This window comes from Aphis gossypii, chromosome 2 (assembly GCF_020184175.1).
Source record: "Aphis gossypii isolate Hap1 chromosome 2, ASM2018417v2, whole genome shotgun sequence".
Lineage (NCBI taxonomy): Eukaryota > Metazoa > Arthropoda > Insecta > Hemiptera > Aphididae > Aphis > Aphis gossypii.
In genome coordinates, this window is record NC_065531.1 from 74,005,758 (window position 1) to 74,026,474 (window position 20,717).

Here is a 20,717-nt window from a genome sequence, read left to right on the forward strand (position 1 = left end):
AATAAGCAGTGCGCCAACCAACAATAACAATGTCATCATTAATAATCATTTTTATAATGGCAAGTCGACCGTGATCTCGTGGAAGTGCGGAGAGCCGCCTTGTTTGCTTTAAGTTTTGACAGCGTATAACTATATTTAAAATTATGTGAGTATATATATCATCTATAAGAACGTTAAATTAGCCCTTCTAAAATATAATAGTTTATGTTATCGTTTTACCTTATAGTGTGCGCTGTTTCACGTCGACTCAAACAAACCACGAATAACAACTACAATTATTATCCAAAATGTAATGACAATGTACGCAACGTAACGTCACATACTATCTCGATTCAAGTATATAATTATTTCTCTCTTAGCCAACTCCATCACAACGCCGTACACAATTACCAGCGGCCCGGCGTTGTCACTAACGTAATCGGCAAATCGAGAAAATTTAATTTTATGGCATTATGACATTTATAAAACTTGCTGTGCAATTGTACATAATATTATATAGCCCAAAGAAATCAGAAATATTATGTATACTTTATAACTATGAAACCTTACGCCGGCGTAGGTAATAATGTCTTATAATGAAGTATCTCACAAAGTCAAATATAGGTGATTCATAGATAATATTTCCATACAATATACAAAAAATGAATTATATATGATTTTGTTTTCTAAACACGAAGCCTTTTATCAACAATAATCGTGAAGCCTCAGGTAAAGTTCCTGCCCACACGCCCCTTTTTACCAACATTGAATTCCGCATTTATGTAATAGGTATATAATATAATATAACAGCGAGTTGACTGTGCCCTGAATAAAAAATACAGTAAAATATTTAAATTTTAAACAAAAAAAAGTTTTAAAAAAAAAAACATTCAAATGATGTCAATTTAAATATATTTTAATCTCGTTTGGAACGAAAAAATTACACAAAACATTTTATGCTTAACATCAACGACGTGTGAACCGAATTATAAATGCAAGAATAATTATTATGTCCAACATGGCAACATGTATACAATATAAATATTACCCAAAACTTACGCGATTGTTAAACGTTAAACGAATTAACAAACATCCACAATTATGGCGACATTTATTGTGTTTACATATAACTACGCAGACAAGGGTTTAGTTAAAAATTTTACATCGACATCTTGGTATATTATTGTAACCCAAATCATTTATTTTCATTTACACTAACAGTTATCAACAATAAAAACAACTAATTTCGAAATGGTCATTTCATACATTATTATTACAATTGAAAACACTAAAATTATATTATCCTTTGCAAAATACTCTACACGCTATAATAATAAGTATAACTAATTGAAAGTTTCCATCTGCTAAAAAAAACTTAAATTTATTTGGTTTCCTTGTATAATGGAAGTCTATTAAAAAATGTATAACAATGAATAAAAAAACTGTACTGCGATAATGTGTAAACAAATCGTCGATTTTTATCTAAAAAAAAAACTTTTCTATAAATGGACCTAGGCCAGTAAGAATAATTATTTTAAGTGCCTTACTATTCAGCACCCTTAATAAAAAAAATTAAATATAATTTTTGATGGATCAGCTTAAGCATATATTAAATAAATATTATATTTAACGATGGACGAAGAACTCAATTAATAAATAAATATTATGCATCAAGTAATATTAACGAATATTTAATATAAAATGGACTTTATTTTTAAAATTGAACAATTCAATTCAGCGGAAAAAATTAATTAAATGGATTTTTAATATATTTTTTAGTTATGCCTACGAGCAATACTGCAATAACCAACGTTGATTAAAAATAATAAAAATTCATTATTTGTTTTTCATTTTTCATAATACTATTAAATAACAAACTGGAATTTGAAACAATAATTTATTTATTGATGCTCTTGCAACAGTATAACCTTATTTAGTCTAGAACTTAAATAGTGATTAATATTATTTTTTGAAGTTAATCATTTATTTCGTTGGAATAAATTCACCAAACAAACGGTTAACTCCTATAGAACAAAATCATAATGGTATCAAGTATAGAATCAAACGTGGTTTCGTGGTTAACGTTATTAATAATATGCTAATAACGACATCGGATCGTACAAAAAATTGACATTTAAACGTTATACTAATATATAACTTCTTCAATACGCATGAAGTCTTAACCAGACTCAAATTCTGAACACGTGAATTTGAAATCTCAACAACGCATTACTATATTATACATAGTATTACAAAAATTTAATTAAAATAATAATATTTAACAAGTTTATTTCTGTCTCGTCATCATTTACCAAGACCGTTTATATCCCGCAATGGCGACGCTAACACTAAAACGTCTAAAACGAAACACACATGTTCACTATACCTTCGACACTACAAATACTATCCCTACCCCACATCAGCCACCACCTGGAACATATTGGAAATTCATCCGCTCATCACAAATACACACGTCTGGCTACCTCGTAAATATAATAGGATTGCTTCTAAACCCGGGTTTAAACTTTCAGAGCTTATCCGATTCGTGGTGCACTGATGCGGCACGTGCATTACATTTACGTTGTTATTTTACGACAACGTTGAACTTCTATATTATTCACATTTCATAGCATTAATCAACATAATACAATAAGTTTACGGTTTTCTAAACATGTGAATAAGGATATCGTTTGATCTTCCCCTGTATATTAGATAACGAACATGTAATTCCTTGTTAGTATATACCTACCTCTATAGAGGTATCTATATAGCAGAACACTATAAATCATGTTTTATTCTGTGCTTTTAATTAAAAATTATAAATTATTAATGAAACAATAACGACAATTCCCGACGCCATGTTGTAGTTTTAGCTTACTTTTGGCTGCACTTACTTATAAGCTCCACCCTGTATTTTTTATAGAGCAAATATTTTTTTTTTTATTTATGATAGCACAAATACTTCAGCAAACAAAACTTGTTTACTCTGTTTTAAATGTGATACGTGACGTCTTTATAGTCTATACTCTATATAGTATGTACAGTATAGAACTACATTATATGCAAGTGAGTCAACATTAAAAAAATTACAGATAACGCAATTCATTATTATTTTTATAATCATTATCTATTTTATAATAAATACGATCATCATAAAATTATTGTATTATACACTCGGCTGTTCCGTTATTTTAAATTCTAAGCGAAACGAGGAATGTATATTATGCTGCATAGGTGATACTATCAATGTTTTAACTTTTGTATTTAAAATAAAACACGGTTATAAAGTGTAATATTACAATACAAATACAGCTTGAGAACATTATTAAAACAAACAGTACGTCAATAAATGTATAAGGGGTAAAAACAGAAAGAAGAGAGGTCCTTGTTGGTAAAACCCATTCATCGGACTAATAGATCGTTGACAAGATAGTTAGTGAGAGGGAATAACAATGGGAGAAAAATAAAGCGTACGGTACGCAGGAACTCTGATTAACATGTTCAAGAAAAGAAAAGGTGTCAAATCTGCCATCAATGAGTTTATACAGAGAAGGAATAGGTCACTAAGGAGATGACGATCGGGCGGAGTAGAATGATTGAGTGACAGAAATACCCGGGAATAATTGATCGTGGAAACGGTGAGAATAGTTAACTCGACATCAACAAAAGCGAAAACTTAGCTGGACGCGTCCGATTTGCTGTCAAAGGCAGCTGTATACAAATTCTATGGACAACCAATCCGTATTCAAGAATTAGTAAGAGAGAAATAATTATATAAAACAAGGATTTATAATAAGACAGTAAACTTAAATTTAACAGAAAACCCCTCTTTTGAAAGCTCCCCTTGAACGCTTTACAATGTATGTAAGGATATTGGTTTTAGGATTAAGAGAAAAGAAAAAGAACGGGGGATATCGAACACTATTTTACGGTAACGATATCGACTCCATTTATGGAATTTATTTAGTAGACACTTGGCCCCTTGAAAACACATAGACTTGCACGTGAAATATTGGAACTAGAACTAAGTAATTTGCATAAGATAATAATGTAGACAAGATCGGTTTAAAGGTGGTAGCAATTGTCAATCAATGCATTTGAACCAATAAAACAAAACTTGATTTCAAAGGTAAAACAAAATATTTATGAGATAAAATGCTGCACTGACACTACTAATTAACAGCGAAAACGCAGTAATTGTATAAAATTTTAACGGTTTATTGGTTTATATCACATTTGAAAATGCTTAAGATGTAAATTGAAACTTCGAGATTCTAACAATTTTTAAAATAATCGAGAAAAACAAAAATGAGAATATTGACGCAAAACCATATTTGGACACAAATAAATTTTTTGTCGTATCTATAACTGTTAAAACTTTAAATGTTCATTGAATAGGTAGTATCAATTTTCTAGACATGTGATTTTCAAAATATTTTGGATTTTTATTGAGCTATTTATAGAATTACCAATTTTCTGCTTTTCTTATTTTTTTTTCGATTTATATTAATACAAATATTGGTTAATCAAAAAGCTTTAACTTTTATTATTAATAGGTACATACATTTTCGTCAACACAATTTTCTTTTACAATCATTTTAAGTTCAAATGTTGAAAAAATGGAATATTTATACCCTAAGTCGTAAAATAACGATTTATCTTCTCACGATTTTTTATAACGTAGAAAATTAAACAAAAATAGTACTATTATAAGCAATACATTTTTTTTAAATATTGAAAAACATTTTCACGTTCGGTCAAAAATCTTAAAAATGTAGAAAAATATTTCTCATAGGTTGTTCTTATGACAATTTTAATATATTTAATAAATATATAGGTAATAAAATTCTGTCATAATAGTGTTCGAAGTTCATATTTTCTCAAAATGCATTGCAATTTGTAATTTATTTTATAGTTAATAATAATAAATTTCAATTTAACAGTTAAGCTTGAAAATGTGTAGTACAAAATGTTCCCATAAGTTTTTCTGCTTCTTGAAAGTAATTTAATAGAGATAATTTAAGAAAATCAAAAATACATATTATAATAATAATTATTATTATGCGTCATAATATTTCTTAGTTATTTGGACATTTAGTACTTTAAACACTAAAACAAATTAATATATCTATCGCGATAGGCTTAAAATATAAAGTTAGTAAATGAATCTGAATAATCATAATTAGTGTGGAAAAACACGATACAAATTACACGTATTATGTCGATACTATAGGCTTGCTATTCGTCCCGGTTTTAACAGTATGTCCAGTCGTCCTGACCGGTTATTAATTTTGTCTCGGTTAATGATGGAAGCCGAGAGGAAATAACTTTAATATTAATTATTTAAAAACAAAACATAGAATAATATTGTAGATTAGTATCATTATATCATTATATGATTATCCTGTTAATGAAAATACTGTACAAGGTATAATGGTGTATAAAATTAATTTTAGTTTAACTGTAATGAATTTTATAAAAAAAAAACTAAGAATAATATAGCTGTATTGAAAAAAAAACATTCAACGAAAATGTATCAATATTAGCTCATTACTATAATAATTAATAAAATGTAAATGAAGTAAATGTAAAAAATTGTATTGATTTGGTAACACATTTTTAAATAAAATAACGAATATTATCGTTTCCATTTAACTATACAAAAAAAAAGAAAGGGTTATTCAATATTATGTCCCGGTTTGGTGATTAAAAAATCTGGTAACCCTATCGATACAGTATGAATAATTGATTATGAACTCATTTTTTTTCTAACGAGAACCTATTGAAAGCCTGTAGAGTATTGAAATATAATTTTTATAAACTGTACTATAGTACTCCTAAAAAAATTAATTATGAACTATATTCTAGAATTAACTAAACTATAAAATAGATTAATTCAAACATGTTCTCTTGTTATAATAATAAATTCATAGTTATAATCATGTTATCTACTTACACTATGGTATATGCGATATGCCAGAATTTTAATAAAATAATTATTAATATTCATTCAGTATTATATTATACGTCGTTAAACAACCAACATTGATGAGTACCTCTACAATTCAACATTCTACTACGATAATAATAATAGCACCATCTAACATGCATTATACAGCCACATATAACATCTATATTGACTCAGTAACTACCTACCTAATCACTTTAATAATTTTTATTTACAAATTCAAAAATTGAGTTAACAATTATTATACATAATCAAATTACATTGTTCGTGTTTTCATCCAACTTATCCAAAACCAAACAACCGATTTAAATGAAAAGGGCCAAATGTATTGGTAATGAATTCACCGAAAAGTCAAGTTATAGGGTAGATAAACGTTAGAAAATCAACACTATAGCAGGAAACTTTGAACCCCTATAAAACATTAGCACGAATTAGGGTAAAAAATATAATGCTACTGCGGCGACTTCACTTCAGAATCTCCAAACTTATTAATTTTAAAAGTATAACGTTAAAATATAAATATTTACTTACATAATAGACTATTTTAAGTATATTTTTGGAGTTTATGATATACATTATAAATCGATAATACACTATAAATCGATAAGTTGATAAAGATAGTGAATTAAAGTATCACTGATTAATGTAAACATTATATATAGGTATGTTTAAATTACATAAAATCTCCTGCTATACCTACTATACTGAGCGGAGTAAAAATGTTTTGATTTTCAAAAAAGCGAGTAGTTTCTGGTAACAAATTAGACCTAGTTAGTACCATAGGGGTGTCAAAATTAAAAAAATGCAATGCTTTTTTTATAATCGGAAAAAAATTAAGGAAAAACGGAAATTTTTACGTAAATCCTGTTTTCGACAAAATTTGTTTGGTTTTTTTTAAAAATTCAAAAACGAATAATCGTAGGTACTTGAAATTTACAACAAATGTTTAAATTTATAATTAAATATGTAATTTTATTGAACTTATGTCTACGAGGTATGTTCAAAAAGTTCCCGAATTTTTCAATTTTTTATTTATGGTGCTTACTTACAAGCTATTGAGACTTATCACCCTCGAAGTATTCTCCCTCTTGGTTAATACACTTTTGCCAACGACGTTTCCATTGTTGAAAGCAATCCTGGAAAGCGGCTTCTGGAATTGCTCGTAACTCTGTTAGCGAATTTTCTTTTATTTCGTCTATCGTAGAAAATCTTTGTCCTTTTAACGGATATTTTAGTTTTGGAAATAAAAAAAAGTCTGCTGGTGCCAAATCGGGAGAATATGGTGGATGAGGAAGCACGGTCATGTGATTTTTCACGCAAAAATCACGAATTAACAGGGAAGTGTGAGCCGGAGCATTGTCGTGATGAAGAAACCATGAGTTTTTTTTCCACACTTCAGGCCTTTTCCTCCGCACTTTTTCTCGAAGACGTTTTAATACTTCTAGATAGTACCATCGGTTAACAGTTTGTCCTGCAGGTAGAAATTCGTGATGAATAACTCCTACGTTGTCGAAAAAAACTGTTAACATGACTTTGACGTTTGATCTAACCTGACGAGCTTTTTTTGGTCTTGGAGAAAATTTACCAACCCACTGTGATGATTGGACTTTTGTCTCAACATCATAGCCATAGACCCATGTCTCATCACCCGTTATAATTTGCTTCATGAACATGTCATCATCGTTAGCGCGATCTAACAATTCTTGACAGATTGTTACGCGGTTGTCTTTTTGATCTTGCGACATCAACCGAGGGACAAATTTTGCTGCAACACGGTGCATTCCAAGTTTTTCGACCAGGATTTCATGACATGAACCAACCGATATGTTACAATCTTCCGCGATTTCTCGAATAGTAAAACGTCTATTAGACCGCACAATTTCATTGACTTTTGTCACATGAGCATCGTCTGTCGATGTCGACGGACGTCCTGAACGTGGGTCGTCATCAACTGATTCCCGACCGTCTTTAAAGCGTTTAAACCAGTCGTAACACTGTGTACGTCCTAAACACTGATCACCATAAGCATTTTGCAACATTTTGTGAGTCTCAGTAAAAGATTTACAAAGTTTAACACAAAATTTAATATTAATACGTTGTTCGTGAAAATTACTCATCTTAAAAATCGCACAATACACACGACTCGTCTACTTTGAACGCGCACAGTTAATGATTCGATAGCAATAAACATTTGGGATTTAATTGAAAAGATAGCTGCTTATCTCTATTTTATTTTGATATAATAACATTTACAATAATGTAATTTTTCTATTTTTAGAAACGATAGTTCGGGAACTTTTTGAACAGACCTCGTATAAACAAGAATTTTATAAATTTATATTTTTTAGATTTTATGATTTTAATATAAACCTATTATAAGGAATCGTGTATACATTTTAAAAACTTTGTTTCAAAAAAAAAAAAGTATTTATGAACTTCCACTACAAAATAATTAGATTTTAACAAATGTTGTCAAAATTAACTTAAAATGCATGTAAAAAAATATTCCTAAGTGTTTTTAATATTTTTTTACAAACATAAGAACATCTATTATAGGATTTTATATTATATTTTCAAGAATTTTGAACCAACGAATAGTTTTTTATTGAAATTTAAATTTCCCATGCCTATATTACCTCAAAAATAGTTGAACTATTTTAAAAATGTTAATGTTAATTATAGAAAATGATCATAATTTATCATGATAATATTATAAATAATATAACAGCAACGCAAATAATAAGTTTTGATTTAAAAATAGTATTCGTGGAAACTTTAAACTTATACGAATATTATATTATTTTTAATTTTACCATAAGCAATAACATTTTAATTAATTTTAAGATAATATTATCTATTTGTACACTATGATTTTATTTTTACTGTTCTACAGTATTTACAGAAAGAAGTTATAACGATTTTGAGTTATATAAATTGACATAAATGATATAATATAGTATTAATATAAATGATTATAATAATTAAATACTAATAATATAATAAATGCAATATTTTCGGAAAATCTGGATGGTAATTAAATTACATTACGGGAGGACACCCGTATGACCGCATGTGTGGTCTGTCTTACAAATGTAAAACATAGCAAAAACTGTTCTGCACGGGAAAGAACCGAGAATACTACAGTCATAACTAAGAAAAAAAATTTTCGCCACATATTAAAAAAGGTGAACTTTGGCTGTGCAATTTTGTTTTTATTTTTTCGATATCGGAACTACAAAAAAAGTCATTCAAGTTTAAAAAACGCAAAAATAATCGATTTTGAAACAAGAAAAATTTTCTTAGTATAAGTGACATCGAAAAATAAAAACGACATTACAACATATTATCACGAAATATACTTGGAGATTTTATAGGCTGTAGACCGTGTCTGCTTAGAATCGTATTTTGTATACAATGATATAATATCATTGAATACAAATTTAATACACTCGAATGGTGAATTGTGACCCACCCGACTCCTAATATTCAGCAGAGTAATACCCACTTGCTTACCTATAAATTTTTTTTTTTAATTACTCTTACTAAAATAAAAACCTTTTATAATGTAGTAGGTAATACCTACATTCTTATTTATAACAACAACTACCATTAATTTATAAATACTAGTATTTATAATCATATGTTATAACTAAACAAGATTTTAATAATGATTCGTATCACTTATTTAAATAACCAATTATAATTATAATAATTATGAGTTTGTCGAACACCTGTATATAGTTCAACAATAATCATTAAAACTACTACGTGAATCGATGGCTAAAAAAAATAGTGACATACTGACATGATATAACAAAAAAATATGGATGCAAAAATATTTTGGGTAAAATTACTTATAGTTGGATAAAAAATGATTTATTCTTTGAACCCAACAACATACTTTATCGAATACATCGAGAATCATTTGTAGTCAATCAACTCAGAACATATAATAAAAATGAATATTTTAAAAACAAAAACTAGCTTTAATTAAAATAAGTTAAAATATTTAATTTTTTTTATTTGCAATTAGTGATTGCTTATTATTATAACTCGACCATTAATAAAATATTTAATTAGTTCTCTTTACTAATAATAAATAATTGGTCTGAACATAATATATAATTATATCCAACTGCATTATCAAACATTCCTTTGACAAAACAAATAAAGTGTATTTATTATATTTTGATACAAAATTTTTTTAAGACAATTTTTATTTGTATTACAATATGTCTTGACTGTTAAAATATTACATTTATATTTACAAAATTATAACATTAATTTAAAAAATATAAATAATATTCAAAATAAGAAAACACGCTAAAATTAAATTATATAGCCTGTATAATTAAAGAATGATGAGATTGGAATATAATATTTTTTGTTGGGCGAAAAATATATTTTGAATATTGAAGGAGGCTTTGGAAGATTTAAAGAGGGACAATATATGAGTACATTGTGCTTATAATTTGGGAAAATTAAGATGATATGAGAAATCACTTTTTGACATTTATGATTATTACCTTCTATATGAAAAAACACAATATTTTGAATTATATAACAACTCAACAAATTGATGTTATAGATTTATAATTTAATAAATGTCAGTAATTCGGTACCGCGCTGCTTTACTACAGTATATAGGTAACGAGTAGGTTAAATACTTAAATGTAATATATGTGATATTTCATGTTATGTTTTTTGATTTGGTATTATAGGTTATTTAATTATTATTTATTATAAATCGTAATTTATTTTACTATTGGCTATAGTATAATTAAGTTATTTGAATTAATTTTTCCCCAAGAATAATGTTTCTGAATTATAACAAAATTATGAATATCGTTCATCATAGTTTAAAAATGCATTTTTGTCCGAATTTGAAACTCTATAAAAACAATTGAGCTAGTATAGTTTTTAATTTAATTTTTTTTTTTGTTTTATCATGAACTACTTATGAAAAACTTAGTGCAAATTTTTGTGATTTTGAAGAAATTATAGTCAATATTGAACTTCCCGAGAAACTTTTTTTTATTATATGTAGATAAAACTTACGAGGGAACCTTGGATATAAAAAGAATATTTTTAATGAATTTCTAAGTACAAAATATTTTTGAAAGCTAATAAAAAAAAACTTCGTCAAAATTCTAAATTTAAATAACACTTAATGAAAAAGTACTGTATACATTTTCGATGTATTTTAATTGGTAAATGAACAACTTATAATGAACCTTGTAATATTGTAAAAAAAATTGTTATTGATAAACCTAATTATAAATAAAAAATATCAAATTTTAAATATCTATAAATAGCTTAAGGAGACAAAATATTTTTAAGATTATACATTGTGTATAAAAAATAATCACAACAAAATCGTTAAAAATTTTATAAGTATACAATTTTATCAAAAACTGAATTTTTTTATTTTGTTTCCCTGGTTATTTTGAAAAATATTACATTTTTTTATATTTGGCCCTCTCAAGAATCAGCTAGATCAAATTTGTTATCCCAAAGTACTCTAAAAGTTCAAAATCAATGTAATTTTTCGACTACTTATCATGTATAAATATTAAATACAAAAAAAATAAATACATGTCATCCAACACATTTATTGATCCATTTACAATTTTAAATATATAATTATCAATTGTATAATTCAATTTTTTTAGTTTAAGTATTCTAATATTCTATTATTTATTACTTATTAGTAAAAGTATGTACTCAAGTAAATTGTATACATATATCTAATATAATATGTAGGTTTCTTTGTTTAAAATATAAAATAGTTATACCCTCTCTATAATATGCAATATATCTATATTATATATACCTATTATTCTAAAAAGCAAAAACATAAATTATCCGAAAACGAATAATGTACAATAACTATTTTCAACAGACCCATGTTACGTAAACGTAGTGAATGGAAATAACCATAAGGTGAGATACAGGTGTTTAAAATTAATTTGAAGTAAAGACACCAATTACAACATGAAGTCCCGTTGTGTACGGTTCACAATTATTGCGGCGAAATAATGAGCAATGTACTGAAAAGAGAAAACACGGAATAATGAAAAATGATTTTAGTTAAATAATTTCAAATGAGTATTATCTGTGATATTATACTATTGTGCATTGTTTAAACATATATGTGCATTGTTAAAACATATATATTATATATATATATACGAGTATTTAGTACATTACCTGTTTTTTTTTTTTTTTTTTTAATATAAAAATTTAAAAAAAAATAAATGGTAAAATTTAAATTAATGCTATTATACATCGAAATTTGTAGCACAATAAAAATTAATTTTGAATCGTTGTTTCAATGTTACATAACATAATATATAAATAAAGTGTGTATGTGTACACGCGTTAATAATTAAATGAGTTTATCGTGTTCTGCTAGAGAAATCACCAAACGAAAACCTATAAACAACGTAATCAGCTTCAGTATATAATATTATGTGAATAAAAATAATAATTAATACACGTGCTTGCCATTGAGATAATACGTTTTAGTCTGTATTAACAGTATGCATTTTGTGCAAATTCCTAAATTTTTATAATTATTACGTCGTAATCATTGAAAATATGCTATATAAGTTACCTGTGTATTTGTTTCACAAATCTTATTCAGCTATTTTCAGCTATTTTCAGCTGATACGATGACAAAAAAAGTTATGATAGCCTACACGTTTCCTCTTAAAATGTACAATTCTGTATTAAAAACATAAAATCTATCGTTCCAAGAATAATGTTATAACTGTCATAAGAAACTTTCAATAATTTTATGCATACACAAACGATGACTGATGCAATATAAGCATAAATATCATTTTAATTTTAATTAAATTACACTACACTACGTTGAAATTTACTTTACATCATATTAATAAATTTCCAATAATAATTTTAAATTTTAGAACATAATAATATATTCATACAAAATTAAAAAAAACAATTAACATCAAAAAACTTAAAATTGTATAAGAGGACGACACACCATTTTGCAGTATCAAAATATACTTAAAATTTAACAGTGATTTATTTTTCATACCAAATGTAGATTTGGAACTTTGAACATTCCTCATAGATTTAATAATAATCGTTTCTGTATTTAAATACATGTCACCCTAAAGTATGTTTAGTTGTAAATACCTGTACACACATTCTTTTTTTTGCAAATAACGCCACCCCAAATTAAATAAGTCTAGAAGGAGGACAAGTAACAAGAACAAATCTAAACATCTTTTAACCTCATTATACAGACTCGTTGATGGCGAGTGAAGACACTAGTCACTAGGCCATAATAATTCTTGTCCGAGTATGTCAAAAACAAATAACCCTAATTTAATTTGTCCTTAGCCCCAAAAATGCAATGGTCGCAAAAAAATTCAATTCGGTTTCTTGTCTTTTATGTACCTATGGCTATATCAAAAAACATAAAATGCACTTATTAAAATTTAAAATCCTACACTAGAAAGATTATTAAGATTTGTACGTATTGATATTATATCATTCATCAATCATCATTATATTATACAAAAATAATTAAATTTGTCTTTATTGATGCTAATTACTGATTAATTAAGTATACATTAATCTCCATTTTATATTATAAAATAGTTGCCCCCTTCAAAAAAAAAAAATAATAATAATAACAATAAAATATTTTAACTAAAATTAAGTTTTTTATATTTTATTATTTATTTATTTTAAATAATAAAATATTTAATATCTAGCAACGTATATCAAAATATTTCAATAAGCATTTAGCATAACACAAAATTCTGTAGAAAATAAACCAGATCCTGTTTGGACCAGCATTTTTCTTACAATTTATACATTGTTTAGAATGTAGGTATAATATATTAATATGGTTAAAAATACCGTTAAAAATACCTACTCGGCATGTTTTTTCACAGCGGGTTATGGAACATATTTGGTTTGTGAAGCACTGAAGCAAATATATCAACTGCTAGTTTTAAATCACTATTGATTAACAATTTTAAAATACAAATAATACTTGAAAACCCAATCACTTTTTTTTAGTTTTGAATAAAAATCCATTTCATTTAATTTTACCAGAGAAAAATATATTGTATATTTAAGCGGATTTGATTTCAATCGCATTTAACAGCAGCTTGATATTAAATAGTAATATATAGGTACCTAGACATACAAACTATATGGTAACAATAGTAGATGCACACAATGGTTCCAATTGCCTACTAATAGTTATCCCTCGTACCGCTTGAAAATTATGAATAACCTAAACAAATTAATTTAATCGTTTAATATTTTACCCGGGATTTTACCAAAAATAAACTACTCTTTTCATCGACCCGCCATTCAAGTATTAAATAAAAATATTAAACTCAACATTTTTATTAGTTGTATTAATTACTTACAACTATAAAAAATTGTAATCATTGTTAAAAGAAGTCAAATAATTCCCTACAACTTAGAGTGCCTTTTTTTTCTATTTCGAAACGAGTAGTATTCTAGACCACTTCAATTTAATGCGATCGGACAAAAACTTGTGTATATAATTTAATACAAGTTGTACCTTATAATCTGCACTACCTATTTATTAGTTCGGCCACACAAATAAATCCCTTTTGCCATTCACCTACTCGGAAGAGTATTCATAGTATAGATGGTGATGGTGGCTTTGGGTTAAATTATTAGCTAAGTGATGATGTATGCAAAATAAGTTAATTTTCCATAAAATAAAATAAAAATCTGTTTAGAATTTTTATAGATACTAGTATAAACTAATAATACAACATGTAATACAATATAACAATAACAACAACAATTTATAGAACTGGTAATAATAGGATAATTATTAAGTATGAAATATAAACTTGAGAGAGATAATAAATTTAGTGATAAATTTAGAAAAGTTAAAAAATGTAAACGTTTATAAAATTTAAAAGAAAGAATATTATTTGTGTTTGCACGTTGTTTTAAACGATATTTAAATTTCTAAGCGAGTGTAAAATATTATAGTTAAAAAATACTCATAACTAGCACTAGTAAAATATTTGATACATATAATTATTTATTTATTATTTTTTATATAAGGTATAAACAGAATATTCTAAATTGTAAATAGTGATATACGGAATACTCAATACAGTACAATTTAGAAAATATTATAAATTAGATCAATCAATTTTTCAATTTTTTCTGGATATAAACCAAAGTCAAACTGACTTAAATCTTTGTTAATAATCGAAAAAAACAAGCAGTATATAATCAAAAAATTTTAAATTATAGAAATTAATATTTAACAGGACATAATTTCCATTAAATGAGAAAACCAAAACAATATTGTTTTGGACACAATATTTACATGTGCTTTGAACGATTTACTAAACGTTTAAAAAATAACATTGCAATAAATACTAACAATGACAATTAAACACACAACAAACATATATGGTGCAATTAAATCAAGAATTCAATTGAGTATTGACACAAGATTACTAAAACTAATCCTGCATGAGGTTAAAAAGTTTTTAAGTATTTATTTTAAGTAAAAACATATGTAACGAGATTAATAATTACATTAAGAAAATGCTAATGGATACTCGAATCCACATATAATGAATGTTCGGGTTATCGCATAATAAATAATATTGTGAATATTGACATACGTTTTAAATTAAACAGGTGCACTTTTTATTCGTTATCAACATTCAACACGAATCGAATGGTTCTCTTATTCGATAATATTAAAAAGAAAACAATTTCCTTCGTCCATATTATTCTATACTTTTAAAATAAAGAAAAAAATATCACCAAAGCTCAAGTACTTACTGGCATTTCAACACTCAATGATAACATAATATTGTTGAACTCAACAAAAATACGTCCATCCGATATATATAATTGGTATACTGTAATACAAGGCGATACTTTTATTTTTTTTTATTAATTATTAGTATTCAGTAATACTTTATCGTAAATATTATGTTAATATCAATCTAATTATAGAAAATATTGAAAATTCGTTAAAAAAAATACGTCATAGAAAATCTACTATTATAGTTCGAAGTAATGATACGGGATTTTATATACCTCATCAAAACACAATGCTAAAACAAAGGGTTATTTTTCCTGGGAGAAAAATCATGATTTTTTCGGTAAAAGGAAGTTGATAAAAAGATAACTTAATGCTCAAAAAATATTTTTTGAAAACTATATAGACATACCAACAATAAATTAATGCAAAATGGCGTTTTTCAAATTTATGTAATTAAAAGCCTGGTAGGAAAACGAAATAAATCAATCAATACCTATGTAAAAACTTCACACGCCGGAAGAAAATTTATAAAACATGCGAAGAAAAGCATGAAAACACCTAAAAGGATAGAAACGTTTAGAATAAACCATTTAAATCGCGATCGATTGTCCGGGAGACCCGTCAAAATACAAAGAATAATAATCGTCACTGCGACTGACTACATGCGTACACGGTACACGTCACATAACTTCCAAAAACGCCGTCGATCGATACCTACGCGTGTGTATTTTACCACACGTGGTGGGCTGTAATATTATTATACGGTGAAATAAAATACAATAATGTACGTGTTTGGAACGCGCCGATAAAATAATATGAAACGAAAAAAAAACCCCAAAAAAGCGTTTAATCATTCATTATTCAATATTCTATAAACACTAAGCTCACTGTTTGTTTTCCTCTTCTGTCCTACGCGCAACATATAAAAAACGTATTCATTTACGATCTTTTTTTTTTATTGTTACCAAAATTATCGAAAATTGCATTTAGGAAGGTGTGAGATATCGGTTTGTTATACGAGTTATTTACGAGTAGGTAAATCAAATGTCTCAAAAAAATTTTAATTTATGAATTTGATCTTTAATAAAGTCCAATATAAAGTTGAATAATAATAAAATACAAAACCGATAAGTCAAAAATATAATTCTCTATAATTTTAATAACATAGTCAATAGATGATTACTCGAAAATCACAATAAAAAAAAAAAAAAAAAAAAACGATTTTACGTGAACGAGTTTTATTTGGGTTGCGCTTGGGTCAAATATAGATAAGAGATAACAAATACTGTTCGGACACGCTCTTAATCAATGGCTTAAAAATACGCTACACCCGCATGTACAACACTGTCCGTCTTACAAACATAATATTATACGTACAAACACAGCAACTTTGTACTCGGCGAGCAAAATCTCAATATTCTTATTATTGTATTTCTAAAAGACTCACGAGTACACGCGGGACGTGCAGGTGTGTAGCGTTCACTTAACGGTATTGACACGGTTACAACTTTCCGTCCAGCCGACTCGGATCCACGAAGCGCATTTTCAAAAACTATTTTCGTATTGAAAAAATGTGTGCGGTGCAACGTCCGCGCACCGGCTGTAGCCAGGACATTGCGATACTATCGTCTACTACGCCACTCAACCACATTGAAAACGACGTCGACGGGGAAAACGAAACAGAAACGTTTTAAAAACATACTGAGCGCGCACCCCGATATAGAATTGTCGACAAAGTGGGCTGTGGGGCGAGTCGTCGAGCGCATAATATTTTCAAAAAGTAAACGATTGGCACCGATTGTAATACCTAACGATTACGCGCGTATAGGTAGAGGTAATGCGCAAATATCTCGTTAAAACAATAACGATAAACACAACAACAGCAAAAATGGCAATGCTAATAATAGAGCGATGCGTGCGTGTCACGGGCAGGGGGGTACTCACCGATTCGATAATGTCATGAGAGCGTGCCCAGAGCTATGGAGTAATACCGTTGTCGTTCCTCCGGCCCCGAAAACGTGTTGTAATATCGTTTTTGAAAAATATAACGATCGTCAACGATTTAGTATCTCGAACAGTGTACTACCGACAAAACGTAAACGCGATTAGTAAAACGAAAAAAACCCGTTGACGACGAGGAAAACGCGAAACGAGGTTCGACGACGACGACGACGCCGAGACCGGTGCGAACGCTACAAAACACGAATGCGACGACGATGTGCGGTAGTGCGACGACGGTACACGGCAGTCAGTGTAGACGGACGACGGCGGAATGGTTCGGAACCGGCGGGCGAGCGAACACAATATTCAGCCGGAGCACACCGCTGCACGTGCACAGAGTCGACTGACGAGCGACGGCGACGACGGACGACGACGACGGTGCGACGCGGCCGAATGCTACGACGACGACGACGACTACGCGATAATGAAAACACAACGATATAATAATAATATAATTATTGTAATAATAATAATAATAATAATAATAATATATATAATTATAACGATACTTAAAAATATGATAAAATTCGAGCGCACTCGACACGCCACCTGTTCCCCGGACGACACGACAGCGGCGACCGACCGACCGATAACCGCGTTGTATGCTCTACTACTGAGGCGGTTACGGGGCACACACGCGGCGGCGGCGGCACGTCGGGAACGCGAAGAATAACGAAACAATAATAATAATAACCGGCGGCGCGCAACAACAACCGCAACGGCGGCGGCGGCGGCGGCGACGACGACGGCGGAGTCCTACCGCGCCGATAATCGAAACGAAATGGCCACGCGTCGACGGCCGTGACGCGGCGACGGCGGCGGTGCTCCGGTGGCCGTGGCAACGACGAAAAGCGACCGAACGGCGAGACGACGACGACCGCGTTGTGGTCGCTTTTGGCTGGCCGTCGTCGTCTGGCCGGCCGTGTGCGTGTGCGGCGAGCGAGCACTATACGGAAAAAAAAAATATTATTATTATTATTTTAATGATATATAAACGAAACGGACGCGTACGCTGTGCACAGGTATTGTGTGTGCCCAAAAAAAAAAAAACGCGAATGATATACGATATTTGTATGCGCACAAACACACGCGAACACCGTCGCCGCCGTCCGTCCGTTGCGGTTTTCCACTTGTTGTTTGTTGTTGTTGTTATTATTATTATTATTTTTTAATTAATGATATTATTATTTATTATTATTAATATTGCTATTATGACTGGCCCGATCTAGACGACTGTGATTCGCGTGTTTTTCTTTTTTTGAATTCCGTTCCTACCGGATACTACTCCGGACTTTCCCGATTAAACATAATGTCATTGTTGTAAAGGAAAAAAATCCCGCCGTCGCTGCAAAAGTGCAGACTACGTCGTTATACCTATGTTTATATTTACAACGTAGTATAAAAATAGTTGTGTATTTCCGGACGTTCGGCGCTACAGGGATTTCCCGACCGACTATGAATTATTTATTATAGGTATACCACATAAATAATATAATAGGGCTACCATATAAATACGTAATATTATTATTGTTGTCGTAAGAAAAGCACGAAATAAAAAGGAAAGGTACACGTCTTTTAATTCGTGGATTCGCTATAGAAACCATCGCGGTTAAAATGTTCCGTACAATTATTACAATGTAACCTTTGAAAATATATTTTATTAGAAATAACCTTCAAAAAACAAAGTGAAAAAATAACCGTCCTTCGACGAGCACGTCCAAGGGCGGCCAAGGTGCCCCCTCCCGGCACAGGACAGACAACTCCTCCCACTTGCTTTTGAGTATTAGATTTAAATAAAATCGGTGAAATATTTGATTTTAGTTTTTCCGTGAAGTTTTATTGTTCAATAGAACTATACATGGTAGATATTTATTGGATTAAACAAAGTATTATTCCAAAGAGAATATTAACAATTTAAACTAACAAAATATAATTTTTTTAAACGAATAATTTAGTCATATTTTATATTTTCATGACTATATCATGATCACATAAACACTAATTTTTAATTTTTTTTCATAGAACACAATAATCGATTATACAATATTTAAAAATGATTACCGTCCGCGAATATTAGATATTTAACCTATTACCTACTATATTCAGTTAAAACTTTAAGTAATGCTGCTCGATTCACATTTGTAACACCGGAGTCAAGACTCCAAGAGTCTCCGCCAACATTCCAGATATTATACAGTACCAGCTAGTGTACAACGCGTCTGTTGAACATATTTATTACTTTTTCTACAATGCGTCGCAACAAAACGTTCAATGCGGCCGACGACCAGCCGGTTTCGAACGTTAATCAGCTGTTTATATTATGGGCCATGGACTCTCTTTCGTCAGCAAATTTATTCGAAAATATACGGTTATATGCTTCGAATAATTAAAACGTCTCGAAAAAATTAACGGTCACCCATTTGAACATTTATGTTATATTTTAATATTATTTTTGGTTTTCCGTTGAAAAAAAGATTGCTGGCTGTTAAACCTGCTGCTAATACTCGCACGACCCTATGAGCAACTTATAAGGAAAAATATTCACATAAAAAATACAAAAAATTAATATTTATAAAGGATCGAGGAGTGAGTGTATACTGCTGTAATATTTTTATTTAAAAATCACTCGGAATAAATTAGTAATAAGGAATTACGTTAGGGTCTTGGTTAATATAATATATTTATTAATAAAAAAAATATAAATTTTATGTATTTATTATTTATATATTATTACCTGTTTAAGTTCAGCTCATTATATTTTTAATTAAAAACACAAGTACAAACAACGCCAGGGTGTAGTTTATTATTTATTAAAATATATTAAACCTCCAAACTAAAGTAGTCTATATATACAGTGGATTTTCCTGAATTTAAAGTAGTCAATCCTGGCAACTGGCAAGTTATGTGTACCTGTATACAGTATCCATGTACACGTGTAACTATATG

At 28.9% G+C, this 20,717-nt stretch overlaps 1 protein-coding gene across 3 annotated transcripts in view; it reads right to left on the minus strand.

Annotated features, from left to right (window-relative positions):
* Nucleotides 1-20,717, minus strand: part of LOC114121389 (insulin-like peptide receptor) — a 46,536-nt gene that overhangs the window by 14,157 nt on the left and 11,662 nt on the right. The window contains exon 1 of one of the 3 annotated variants that reach the window (XM_050202220.1): nt 17,715-19,625. The exons of the other annotated variants lie outside the window; for them this stretch is intronic. The gene's annotated coding sequence lies outside the window, so the exon portion shown is untranslated. Of the gene's footprint in view, nt 1-17,714; nt 19,626-20,717 lie in introns of those variants that run through there. 3 annotated transcript variants of the gene reach the window in all.